This window comes from Myotis daubentonii, chromosome 3, assembly GCF_963259705.1.
Source record: "Myotis daubentonii chromosome 3, mMyoDau2.1, whole genome shotgun sequence".
NCBI classification, from domain to species: Eukaryota; Metazoa; Chordata; class Mammalia; order Chiroptera; family Vespertilionidae; genus Myotis; species Myotis daubentonii.
In genome coordinates this window covers 171,109,874-171,124,395 of record NC_081842.1, presented here as the reverse complement: position 1 = coordinate 171,124,395, position 14,522 = coordinate 171,109,874, and the positions used below count along the sequence as shown (strand labels likewise).

Genomic DNA, 14,522 nt, shown 5'->3' with positions numbered 1-14,522 from the left:
GATACCACACAAATGCAAAGGTTTGTAAGACAATACTATGAATAATTACAAGCCAACAAATTGGACAATCTGGAAGAAAAGGATACATTCCTAGAAACATACAATTTTCTAAGACTGAATCAAGAAGAAACAGAAAACCCGAACAGACTGATTACTACCAATGAATCTAATCAGTGATCAAAAAACTCCCAACAAACAGAAGCTTGGACCAAATGGCTTCACAGGTGAATTTTACCAAATATTCAAAGAAGAATTAACACCTATTCTTCTCAAACTATTCCAAGAAATTCAAAGGAGGGAAAACTCCCAAGCTCATTTTACCAGGCCAGCATTATCCTGATTTCAAAACCAGACAAAGACACTAAAATTAGAATATTATAGGCCACTGTTCCCAATAAAGGTAGTTGCAAATATCCTCAACAAAATACTAGCAAACCAAAATCATCAACACATTAAAAAGGTCATTCACTATGAACAAGTAGCATTTATTCCTGGAATGTAAGGTTGATCCAATATCTGCAAATTAATACGATACTCCACATAGTCCAAATGAAGAATAAAAATTATATGATCATATCAATAAGTGCAGAAAAAGCATTTGACAAAATCCAGCATCCATTTATGATAAAAACTCTCAGCAAAGTGGGAATAGAGGGAGCATGCCTCAGAATAATAAAGGCCATATATGACAAACCCACAGATAACATCATACTTAATGGGGAAAAGCTAAAAGTGTTTTCGTTAAGATCAAGAATAAGACAGGTTTATCCACTTTCACCACTTTTATTCTATATCATATTGGAATTCTAGCCATAGCAATCAGACAAGAAAAAGAGATAAAAGGCATCCAAATTTGAAAGGAAAAAGTAAAACTGTTACTATTTGAAGATGACATAATACTATATGTAGGGAACCCTAAATATTCCACCAAAAAGTGACTAAAACTGATAAATTAGTTCAGAAAAGTAGCAGGATACAAAATTAATATTTAGAAATCACTTGCATTTTTATATACCAATAATAGACTATCAGAAAGAAAATTAAGAAAACATTCCAGTTTAGAATTACATAAAAAAAAAATACCTAGGAATAAATTTACCTAGAAGGGAAAAGACCTGTACTAAAAAAAATTATAAGACATTGAAGAAAGAAATTGAAAAAGATGGAAATAAGTGGAAGCATATACCATGTTCACAAATAGGAAGAATTAAAACCATTAAAATGTCCCTACTACCCAAAGCAATCTATGGATATAATGCAATCCCTACCAAAATACTAATGGCATTTCTCACATATCTAGAACAAATAGCCCTAAAATTTATAGAGACTCACAAAAGATCCCAAATAGCCATAGCAATCTTAAGAAAGAAGAACAAAGTTAGAGGTAACATGCTACCTGATATCAAACTATACTACAGAGCTATAACATTCAAAACAGCAAGGTACTCACAAAAAGAAGACACAGTGACCAATAGTACAGAATAGAGAGCCCAGGAATGAACCCATGCCTATATGATCAATTAATTTGTGCCAAAGAAGGCAAAAACAATGGGGTAAAGACAGTCTACTCAATAAACTGTGTTGAGAAAATTGGGCAGACACATAAAAAACAAACACAAAAAACAACAAATAAATACTAGATCACCTTTTATACCATATATAAGATAAACTCAAAATGGGTTAGAACCAAATGTAAGACCCAAAACCATGAAACTCCTAGATGAAAAGATAGACAGTAAACTGTCTGAAGTTTCTCTTAGTAATATTTTTTTTTCTGATATAGCTCCTTGGGCAAGAGAAACAAAAGAAAAAATTTAAAAAATAAAACAAATGGGACTACATCTAACAGGTTTTTCACAGGAAAGGAGACCATCAACAAAAAGAAACGACAACCTATTGAATGTGGAAGATATTTGCCAATGATATCCCTGATGAGGTGTTAATATCCACAAATTTATAAAGAACTGATACTACTCAACACCAATTCCTCCCAAACAATTAATTAAAAGACAGAGGCCCTGAACAGATACTTCTCCAAAGAGGATACACAGATGGCCAATGGGCATCTGAAACGATGTTCAATGTCACTGCTCATGAGAGAAATGCAAATTAAAAGCACAGTGAGGTACCACCGCACACCAGTCAGGACGGCTATTATCAGTAAATCAACAAACGCGTGTCAGTGAGGATGTGGAGCAAAGGGGCCCTCAGGCACTTTGGGTGAGGTTGCAAATTGGTGCAGCCACTATACAACACAGGATGAAGGTTCCTAAAAAAATTAAAAATAGAACTACCTTATGACCCAGCAATTCCACTTCTGAAAGAAAACTAATTCAAAAAGATATATGCACTCCTATATTTATTGCAGTGTTATTTACTATAGCCAAGATATGGAAGCAACCCCAAGTGTCCATCAATAGACAAGTGTATAAAAACATGGTGGTACAGTTATACAATGGAATGTTACATGGCCATAAAAAAGAATGAAATCTTACCATTTACAACAACATGGATGAACCTAAGAGGGTATTATGCTAAGTGAAATAAGACATTCAGAGAAAGACAAATACCATATGATTTCACTTATATGTGGAACCTAAAGAAAAATGAAAATGAACAAAACAGAAAGAATCATAGACATGGAGAAAAAAACTGAGGGTGGTCAGATGGGAGGAGTGTGGGTGCTAGCTGAGAAAGGCGAAGGACTCAGAAGTACAAATGGGTAGTTACAAAATAGTCACAGGGATGTAAGGTACTGCATACAGAATATAATCAATAATATTGTAATAACTATGAATGGTGTCAGGTGGGTTCTGGAAATATCTCAATAACCTGTTGTGAGAGTCTTTACAGAAAAAGGGGCCCAGTTTTTATGAAAGACTAAGAAGAAAGAGGGAAAGACCTAGCTGTCCCCCGGTGGTGCTAGCTACCCTCCTGAGGTACCAGACGTGGGACTGATGCCCTCATAGTCATGTGACCCCTAGCCAAGCTCGCTGATGAGTGCAGCCCTGCGAGTGACCCCAGAAGATACCACGTGGGGGAAAGAATTAACCCAGCAGACCCACAGAATAGTAAGGAGTAATAAAATGATTATTGTTTTAAGCAACTAAGTTTTTTTAAAAAAATATATTTTTATTGATTTCAGAGAGGAAGGGAGAGGGAGAGAGAGATAGTCTCATTAATGATAAGAGAAAATCATTGGCGGCTCACGAGCCACATGTGTCTCTGTGGCCCCTTGAGTGTGGCTCTTTCACAAAATACCACGTGTGGGCGTGCATGTACAGTGCAATTGAAACTTCGTGGCCCATGTGCAGAAGTTGGTATTTTGTGGAAGAGCCGGTATTTTGTAGAAGAGCCACACTCAAGGGGCCAAAGAGTCGCATATAGCTCGCGAGCCGCAGTTTGCCGAGCTGCAGTTTGCCGACCACTGGCCTGCTTCCCGCATGCCCCCCACTGGGGATTGAGCCCACAACCCAGGCTTATGCCCCTGACTGGAATCGAACCTGGGACCCCCCTGCCCCATCCACTGAGCCAAGCTGGCCAGGGCAAGCAACTAAGTTTTCAAGTGTCTTGTTATGCAGCAATAACACCTGAAAGAAGAGGTTAGAATCTTGTCTGGGGTCATATAACTTGTAAGTGGCAGAGCCAGGGCTTGAGGCCAGTCTTTCTGACTCCAGTGCCATGCTCTTGACAGCTGCATGGCACGGAAAGAAGGAGTTGCCTGACCAAAGGTTAGAAATGATTAAAGATAAGGAAATGACTAGCAGAGGTCCGTGAAACCACAGTCTATGAGAGCTGAGGGAAGAGCGGGGAAGAGAAGAAGGAACACGCCAAGAGTGGAAATGAGCTTCTACACGCTAGGGAAAAGGAAACTTGTGTTCATCAAGTGTTTATTGAGGCAATTTTCTAGTTGCTCTGAGGAATTCAGAAGTGGATGCACTGGATCTCAAGATGATAACTTAATGAAGGAGAAAACAAGTGAGTGAAAAACAGCACTGTAAAATGTAAACTGGTGCAGCCACGAACAAAAAACAGTTTGGAAGATCCTTGCAAAGTTAAAAATAGAACTACCATATGACCCAGCCATCTCTACTTCAAGGAAAATAATTGCTCAAGCAGGTATTTGTACACGCATGCTCATAGCAGTATTATTCACAATAGTCAAAAGGTAGAAGTAACCCAAGTGTCCATCAACAGATAAATAGATAAATGAAATGTGTTAGGCACATACAATGGAATATTAGACTTAAAAAGGAAGGAAATTCTGACACATGCTACAACATGGATGGACTTTGAAGACATTATGCTAAGTGAAATAAGCCAGGTACAGAAGGACAAATATTGTCTGATTATGCTTATATGAGGTACCCAGAGTAATCAAATTCATTCAGACAGAAAGTGGAATGGGGATTTCCAGGGACTGGGAAGAGAAAGGAATGTGGAGTTTGTGTTTAAGGAGTGCAGAGTTACAGCTTGGGAATATGAAAATTCCTGGAGATAAATGATGGTTTGTTGCCCAACAATGCGAATGCACTAAATACCAAGAACCGTATACTTAAAAATGGTTAAAGTGGTTATTTTATATATATATCCACAATAAAAAATAAATTAATTACTTATAAAAAAAATTTACCAATATGCAAAGCAGAGTGGTGAGGGGAATAAATCTAGGTAGAGGGGGAGGGAATCATTATGGGCCAACCACCGGCATTCTTTGTATCATGCAGTCTTCCCAGTAGCCTGGGAAGGTAAGTAGTATTACCTCATGTGATATCAGGAAGTAAGTTTATGGATTTAATAGCAATGTGCCATAAACATCATTTGTCACAATGCTACAAATTGGTTCAAAAGTTTTAAATAAAGTTAGGTGTGAAGATCCAGAGTGAGTATTGAAAGAAATGAAGAGATGTTAGGGGGTGACTCGTTACAAAAAATATTTATAATCCCATAGAGGAGAGCGATGTCACTGCACCAGATCTCTTTTAAATTTTTATGATTGGGTTTTCCCGCTGCCAGCATCGCGGGCCCCAGCAGCTCAGAATGCCCAAGAGGACGGCTAGCTCCGCCAACGGGGTGTTGAAGGAGGAGCCTAAGAGGAAACCTGCAAGGTTGTCAGCTAAACCTGCTACTGCAAAAGTGGAAACGAAGCCAAAAAAAAAAAAAAAAAGGCAGCAGGAAAGGATAAATCCGCAGACAGAAGAAGTGCAAAAAAGAAAAGAAAAGGGGGTGCGGGGAAGCAAAGGGAAAACAGCTGGAAGTGGCTAACCAGGAAACTAACAAGGATCTATCTACCTGCAGAAAATGGAGAAACTAAAAACAAGGCGAGTCCAGACTCAGATGAAGCAGGAGAGCAAGAAGCCAAGTCTGATTAATATCACATACCACGTCCTGTCAGGGGATCCTGTCTTCCTTCTTGTACAATCCTAAGGGATATTTTTTATCAACTGTTTTGTAAATGCAAGGTTTTTAATAGCTCTATAAACACTGTTAAGAGGGGTAGGATTGTACTCCACCCTATTTTTTAAATGCAAATGCTTTAAAAAAAAGTAAGAGAGAGGTAAAATCATTTGCTGGTTGTTTATTTTTTGGTACAACCAGAAAATAATGACATATTGAATATGGGAGACTTTGATTGTCTTTGGTGGCAGCTTAACATTCAATAGATGGGGGTAGTATTTATATCCTATAATACAAAGCATATTAAAAGGCCATTTGGAGTCAGTCATGCATTTAATATGTCCTGAACATTGTCAGTTACTTCCAGTCTCATATTTTTGGTAGAATTGTTCTCTTGATCTTGGCTCTCCCTGTCAGAATTTTGTGCACTCTGTAACATCTTTGGTGTGGCAGTCCAGTTTTCCTAGTAACTTTGTTAATGTGCTGTGAAAAATTGAAAATGAGATTATGTAGTGCATATGATATTAAACTGTGAATTAGTGGGACCTTGATATAACAGCATATCAACATTTGAAGATATTGTTACTTGATACTCTATGAAAGAAAATTAGCCTTCAGATTTTAAGCTGGAAAGTCACTGGAATAACTGTTTAGAAAAGAATCACAACTACACAACTCTTTAGGTTTTGGGTTTGTATGTTAAGAATTGTGTAGAACTTGAATGTCTGTGTACTTATCCTCAAAACAATCAATAAAATCACAATTCCAAAAGAAAAATTATTCTTTTCTTATTACAAAAATAGTAAACAATTATGCAGAACATTTAAAAATATACAGTGTAAAGAAGAAAAACTTTAAAAGCATGCATAATTTCACCCCCAGAGATACATTGTTAATTGATTATATAGCCATCTAGTCTTATTTTCTCTGCATATGTCGATATTCCCCCAAATTGACAACATATACAATGTATGTTTTAATAGCCCAAGTTTTAAATCTTAATATATAAGCAAAACATTTCCTCACATCACTATGTATTTTTTAGGACTTGATTTGTAATGATTTGCCAACATATAGACTGGCCCCGATTTTATCAAACCTCTCTTATTCAACATTTAGAGGGTTTCCATGGTTTTGCTCCCTAACACTGCAGTGACCACCCGTATGTGCAATACTTTGACCATTTATCTGATTATTTCCTTAAAATCGATTCCTGGAGTTACACCAAAATTTTTAATACCACTGGCAGAGATGAAACAATTGGTTCAGAGAAACCCTAGTTTTGAACCAGGATGGTGAGTATACTATTTATGCAAAGATGCAGCTTTGGCTTATACTCTTAAAAGTTATTATCTGTGCCGCTCCTCGCCTCTGATAGTTCAGCTACATTTAGGCATATTGTACTTGGAGTTCAGCTACAGAAGTAATTTATGTTTGGTTCAGGCCAGTAAATCAGTATGTGTTATCTCGGGCACTCCCATTGCTTGGCACACAGCAATACGGTATTCAATAAATATTTGTTGAATGAATGTCTATTGAATGAAATCCTGCATAAATGGAGACACTTTCAGTGTGAACAGGAGGATGTAAAAAGGCAAATATGGAATGGCTGTGCTTTCACTTGAGCGTGTGATTCGCAGGCCCAGATGGCTTTGTGTGTGTTTTCCGGGAGAGGCTCGGCTCTGTAATGATTACAGTCTGGGGAATGGACTCAGTGCAGTTCCAGCAAGCCTTCTGGGTCAGGGTCTAACAAAGGCGTTGCTCTCTGAGCCACCAGAGTGCCAAGCCTCTCCGGCGAGCGAGCAGCAAGCAGTGTGGGTGGCCCGTTTCTCGCCTTCCCTCCAGTGTGCGCACCCCGCCTACGTTACTCCTGTCTGTTTTGTGTCACCAGAGCCCTGGGAATAGCAAGAAATCTGCCCAGAAGTGTAAAACCACCCTTTTACTGAAAGAACTTTCAGAATGAGAACGTACAATGAAATGACTGGAGAGCTCAGGAAAGACACCCAGAAACGGTAAAATATGAAACACAAATGCCCTCTGAGATTTGGCATCCTAAATCATTTCCTCCTCGCCTCCAGAAAGGGCTCCGTCTTCTCTAAGCCTCTGCCTTTATAGAACCTCAACACAGGCCCTTCCCTCCCCTCCATGGGGAAAGTCTCTGTCCTGCAGGTGGACATGAGAACGTGACCAGGAAGCTTAGTGTGGCCTAGAGGAGACTACAAGGCATGATGGAAAGAAAGAGGGAGTGGGGATCGAAGGCACCTGAGACTCGGCTTTTCTAAGTGACCTTGGTCAAGTCACTGAGCTCGTGCATTCATTCAGTCAGTGAACAATTGAGTGCTCACTGTTTACCAGTTCAGCACTGTCTAAGAGAAACACAATGCAAGCCACGTGGGTGACTTAAGATTTTCTAGCAGTGACTTTGAAAGAGTAAAAAGAAACAAGTGAGATTAATTTTAATATATTTCATTTAACCCAATATGTTCCAAATATTATCTTTGTATAATGTAAGCCTTATAAAAACTTAGTTGAGATTTTTTTGTTTACACTCTTTTTCCATGCTAAGGCTTCAAAATCCAATCTTTTACACTTAGGGCACATCTAAACTCAGATGCTAAGATTTCATCAGAAACAATCAGTCTATATCTAGATTTCATAAAATGCCTGGCCTGACCTGCAGACCCTGAGCAACAGATGAATAGATTACTCTGACACACATTTCTGTGAAAGCGAGGCTAAGGGGCTGTTTTGCTTTAGGAGCAAAAAGCCCTGTTCACCTGCCTCCTTAGGCTTTTATTGTCACAACAGCTACAGCTTGAACTAAAATTAACTATTAGATACTATCAACAGGGTAAGCATTCTTGAGAAAACACCTGCATCTGTAGTTTCTTTCAAACAAAGACATTTTGAAGTCTAAACATAAAGATTCTAGTCAAACACCTGGGGGCGGGGGGGGGGACAGACTTGTTTGGAAAAGTCAAGCAGGGGCTGCTGCCTTCGGCAAGGTCCCCCAGAGACCTCCAACCTTTCAGAGATTCCTCCTTACAGACCTTCCAACCAAGTCCTGTGCCTCCCCACAATAAAATCTACACTGGGAAAGTAGATTGCCATACCTGAGTTGTTTCAAGAATACTTGAAAGTTTTCCAATAACTGAATCAGATTTAAATTTTTAAATTAATTAAAACTTAATACAATTAATTCAGTTCCTCGGTTTCATTAGCCACATTTCAAATGCTCAGTAGCCTTATGTGTGACCAGTAGCTACTATATGGAATGCACAGTTCTAGCGTTCTGGGCACAGACTTGTTTAAGACATGAACTCCGTCCACTAGATTTCAATCCAGTAGGACAGCGGTTTTCACGCAATGGGCCACAAGAATTTTTAAAACATGAAGTACCTGACTATTTAGTCAGGAGCACTGACCTCTTTTCCCTTAGATTGTCAAAGTAAAAAAAAAAAAAAAAAAAAAGGCAACGGCTAACACAACAATAGCCTTACGTGTGAAGGAATAAAAATGATACCTATTTGTTTTGTCAGATCGGCAAATCTATATTTTTTTGGTGTGCCATGAGATAAAAAAGGTTGAAAATTGCTGCAGTAGGGAATTTAGGGCAAAATAACCTAAACACAAACAAATAGAAAAACCCTAAAGTTTATAATATAAGGAGCCCTGTTATCTAAAAGCAGTTATCTAGAGATTGGTTGGTTCATTTTTAGCCAGTTTAGTAAAGGAGGGGAGTTGTAAAAATGACTCCTAACTTTAACAGTTTTTAAACTTAAAAACATACAAAAGCACATTCATTCACCAATTTTATGAGGTTATGGCCAAGGCGTTTTATCTGAATAAGGGCTGGCTGATTGGAGTTTTCAACTACCTCTCCTGCATAGATCAGATCCATGATGCAGGAACAATACGTTTTAAGAAGTGGGAAAGCGAGTTGTAACTGAAGGCCAGGGTCAGGGGCTGCTGTAGCTCAGGAAGATGCAGGTGGCAGCCTTTAAAGGAGCCGCACTGGCAGGGACTTAGCTCTGGTGAAGGTGGCAGACTTTGTTCACCATGTGTTCACCCATCATGCCGGCCGTCTTCTCTGCCAAAGAGAACTCTGGTTTTATTCAGAAGGTGAGTAGAGATCCCTTGATCTCATGAAAGCTGGGCGTCTACCCCAGTCCAAGGGGATGAATCATAAGTGGCTTTGCCAGTAATTGGCTAGACATAAGCATCTGATTCAGTTCTGGCTCGTGAGGTTTTAGGGGAAATCTGCTGGAGAACCCCGTCAAAGACTTTCCTCTTGGGTGGAAAGACAGCCACGGGAGAAGGACGCTGGTGGCCCCTGCCCCTTTCTGCAGGCTTAGGTCCAGTTCTGTGGAGCTGCAGCTGCCATTCTTGTGCTGATGCAGGGGGTGGGGGTGGGGGGTGGGGACATAAGCCTAAAGGCACGTGAAACCCTTCCACTGAAGGTGGCAGGGAAAGAAATAGCTTGGGCAGCTACTCATGATATATGTGGGCAGCGATAGCAACCGTGGGCTTCTTGTTTAGCAAGATAATTAAACATCTTTATTGATTAGCCTGCTGTTAAGCAAGCATTCTGTTATTGGCGCTGAATGCATCGGGAACCTCTATCTTGGCTCTCCAGGTCACAGAACATGCCTTCCTGATGTGTAACGTGATAAAACATCTGAAACTCGGGACACCTGAGCACTTAGCCCAACAGCCAGAAACCAGATGTTTGCCAAGGTTTTGGAAGCCAGCAAAGGTATCCTGTGTTGATTTTAACTTGAGACAGTTCTTCTACAGTTTGTTATGTACAACGAGAACTCAGGAAATCTTCACTAAGCACGAGGATTCCTCGTTTCCCTTTCAGTCTTACCTATGCATCAGGTCCCTTCCAGGCTCACCTTCTCCATGGACCGTCTCGATCCCCTCAAGTCCCCAGGGTACTTCCTCATGAAGACACATGGTACCTTTTTAATCAATACTTAGTCAAGTTCTCTGGCAGTACCCTTTGTTTCTTTCTCCTAACTTAACTTTCATGGGTCTGGCTATCTTGAGGGCATGCATGAAGTGTTCTACTTCTTTATAGTTCCCACAGCATCTAGAACGAGGCAGGTACTTGGCTGGTGTTCAAAAATATCTTTAAAATAGGTCTGTGAAAGAATGAAAGAGTAAGGCCAGGCGTGGAGGGATTGAGGGAAAAAAGAGAGAGAGAGAACTCATGGACATGAACAACAGTGTAGCGATGTCGGGGACAGGAGTGGGGAGAAGTCGAAGAAGGCATAGAGGGGATAAATGGTGATCGAAAAAATAAAATAAAAATTATTTCAAAAAAGAAAGAGTGAAGCCAGACAGCCTCACTCTTTTGATCATGAAGGGGTATTTACCATTAAGCCAATTGTGAATGGGTCTGGATTATTATTATTATGTTTTACCATGGATCTGATTCTTACACAGATTCTCAAGTTCAACTCTAATATTTGTTCATATTTCTTAGAACTTTTACAAATTTTGGATTCATGATATTCTCCCCACCCCTCCCCCATGATTTTCTTAACTGCTTGACTGATACTCTAATTTTTTCACCTTTATTTTTTTAAAAAAAATTTAAAACATATTTTTATTTGCTTCAGAGAGGAAGGGAGAGGGACAGAGGGATAGAAACATCAATGATGAGAGAGAATCATCAATCAGTCACCTCCTTCACGAACTGTGACCTCCTGGTCCATAGGTCCATGCTCAACCACTGAGCAATGCTGGCCGGGTGCAAAGAACTTATTCTAAACCTCTTTCCACTTCTTTCTTTTATATTCTCTCTTCTCTCATTTCTGCCACCAAAGGACAAGCATCTTTCCAATACTCCCTGTAAACTGTGTTGCACCATGGCCCACCCACCCCCATCTCCCAAACCCTACAGCTTCTGAAGGCTGGGCAGAGAGGGAGAGCCTGAGGGTAGCACCTAGAGTGAGCTCAAAATGGGACCAAAACTAGTTGTGGGGTGTTGTACCTGGTGCAGCCAAGAATCAAAACAGCTTAATCCCCAGGGAGTGCTGACAGTGCAAACACAGAAAAATCAAGGGCCAACAGCAGTTTCTAGAAGCAAACAGACGGGTCAAAGGTCAGCAGCTCTGCTGAGCTGGAATGAAGTGGAAGTGGGCTAAGAAATGGAGCAAGGATGGCCACGGGCAATTTCTAAGAAGAGCCCTGGAGTGGCCTCACTCCCCATTGTCAGAAACCACATGCAAAACAAAGAACAGGAGGACATCTCCTGTTATATGTTTTTCTTTTCCCCGCCCCACAGATTTTATAGTTAACTTTGTCTGGCTATTTTATCTGTTAAACGGAGTTCATTTTCTCCGTATCTTCTCAGGATTGGGCTGTCCCAGAGTCAGCTGGCCAGTTGCCAGGCTGCCTGCACATTTGCAATTGAAGGACACTGTCACTTTGAACACTTCCAAGGACTCTGCTAAGATAGTGGTTCCCCGAGGCTGCCTGCCTTCTGGGGCGCTTTTGATAACTCCTGTTCTCAACTGGAAGTAGACAAGGAGGAAAAACTCAGAGAGAAAAGCAATAAAACACGGACAGCAAAATGCTAGTGTAAGAGGCTACTTCGAAAAACAAACAGATCTATATCTAGTCCTAGAACAGCAGCAATGTCCACAGGGCAGCCAAAAACCCAGTGGAGCAAGTAAAAGATAACAGACAACAAGCAGCAGGCAGCAGCTGACAGATTTCTCAGAGCAGGCAGGAGGCCGTCTGAGCAATTACACAGGGAGGGAGCTGAGACCCGCAGAGCAGGGAAGAGAGGTGGGGCAATGCCAACAAAGGCTCCGGGTAAAGGGGGCATCGCGGGAAGTCGGAGCAGAGCTTCATATTTGCTATCAGATACCAGATAAAGAAAGTTCCAGATCAAAAAGATGGAGTGGGTCATCCAGGAGGAAGGGAGGAGGCTGGGAATGGATTTTCCAGTACAATTGCTTAGAAAACTTCTGATTATTTTCTATTTACAAAGATGAGCTCAAAATGAGATCACTGGGGACTTTGTCACTGCAGCCCACAGCTGCCATTGCAGAGTAGAAAGGGCAAGGCTTTCTAGAAGTGCAAAGTCACTGCCTTGACTCACTGAGGGGGTCCCTGAGGTCTTAGCCATCTGCTACTGATGGCCCTGGACTGGGCTGCAGACTGCAGCCACTGAGCAATGAGGCAGGCACCCAGGGAGAATTCTGGTTCCTGAATGCAGCCAGGATGACCTTGATCTAGAAGGTCGGTTTTCCCTGGCTAGGAAGACAGTCTAGAGACAGAGAGGGCTCTGGGCAAGGGCAGGCGCAGAGGAACATTGCAATTGATTGGACAGGATAAGATAATAGGGTCTAAGTCCTCGACAGCCACGCTCCTTATTTGAACCAGGAGAGGTCTGCGAGGCCGTGGGTTTGTTTAGGTATGCAATGCTCAGCACTTCGGCATCTAGCCTCCCTCCCCTCCCTTGACCTTCTGCCACATCCTCTGGCCCATTTCCAAACCTGGATCACTTCCATGATCCATTTTCTCCACCCGGCCCTGGAGCCCCGAAGCCCACCGAGTGACCTGACCTCGCAAACATCCTGCTAGCCCTCTCGTGATTTCTTAGCCATTTCTCAGCACACTTGCCACAAACCTTCTTCACTCTCTGCCCTCCTGTGAGTTTGATTTTAATAAAAAGGAATTTCTTCCGCTCTGACCCGCACTCCTCACACATATTCCACTGGGTCCTTTCTTTGTCTCTGTCCTTTGATCATTTATCTTCCCATCATCTCCCAATTGCATTCCTCTTGCCACTACTATGAATCAACCCTCTCTTTCCTCAATTCCAACCTTACTTTCACCCCAGTTCCTGCACTGGTCAGCAGTGACATCACCTTTACTTAAGAAATTAGGTCATCTAACATCCTCTCTTTTTTAGAATCCTGTGACTTTTCTCCTTGTCACATCTCCTTGGTTTCTGGCCATAATAAACTCCTCTCAGTAGCCAGCAGCTCGCCCTCGCCTGTCTCCTGCCCCATGCACTGCCACTCATTCCCCCAACTCCTGCATTCCTCATCATTCCCTTCAACTCTCTTCCTCTCTTTTGTACGAAAGAAGGTTTTCAAACCTAGCTGTGCGTCAAATCACCTGAGGCACCTTAAAAAAGCATAGATGTATCCCAAATAATTGAAAATAGACTTGTGAAGAGATATTCATACACCCATGTTTGAAGCAGATTATTCACAATAGTCAAAAGGTGGAAGCAACCCAGGTGTCTGAGCACACTCAGTGTGTCTATCTACAGATGAATAAACAAAATGGGACATATACATGCAATGGAATATTACTCAGCCTTAAAAAGGAAGGGAATTCTAGCACATGCTACAACGCCGGTGGACCTTGAGGACATTATTCTAAGTGAAATAAGTTAGTCACAAAAAGACAAATACTATATGATTCTAGTCAAACTCATAGAGACAGAAAATAGAATGGGGGTTGCCAGGGGCAGGGCGGAGGGGGTAATGGGGAGTTGTTGCGTGAGTATTCAGTTTTAGTTTTGCAAGATGAAAAGAGTTCTGGAGGTGGATGGTGGTGATAGATGCACAACAATGTGAATGTACTTTATGCCACAGAGCTATACACTTAAAAACAGTTAAAATGGTTATTATGTATATTTCACCACAATTTTTTTTTAAAAAAAAAATATTACAAAAGGAGGGATGCTCCTTCTCCATCCCAGGTCCCCTACCCCAGAGTCTCCAGAGTGGAAGAGAATGCTTTTCATTCACACAACAGATAGTGATTTTGTGCCAGGCACTGTGCACGGGGCTGGGATGCAGGCATACATACCCCACCCACTCCTTACAGAGCGCGTGGCCTAGTGAGGGGAACCGGCGCTTTCCATACAGGAGCAGGGTGCACAAGCGCAAAGGGTGGGTGGGAGCCGAGAGAGCAATTTCCAGCCCTGGGGTCAGAGGGTGGATGTGGGCAGCACGGAAGGATTCCTTCCTGGAGGCAGAGCTGAGTTACCTCCACTTCCTTGCAACCCCCCCCCCCCCCCACACACACACACACACACACCTCCCCCTGCTTACTCACTTGTTGCATTTGGACTGTCTGCTCACTCTACA

General features: G+C 41.5%; 1 long non-coding RNA gene and 1 pseudogene across 1 annotated transcript; both read left to right on the top strand.

Moving 5' to 3' along the window:
* The first annotated feature begins 3,805 nt into the window (after positions 1–3,805).
* LOC132229472 (uncharacterized) lies at positions 3,806–10,316 on the top strand. Its single transcript, XR_009451690.1, has 3 exons — positions 3,806–3,978; positions 7,289–7,409; positions 10,034–10,316. It is a non-coding gene; the product is annotated as an uncharacterized LOC132229472 (long non-coding RNA).
* On the top strand, positions 4,922–6,139 carry LOC132229471 (non-histone chromosomal protein HMG-14-like; annotated as a pseudogene).
* Positions 10,317–14,522: the final 4,206 nt, after the last annotated feature.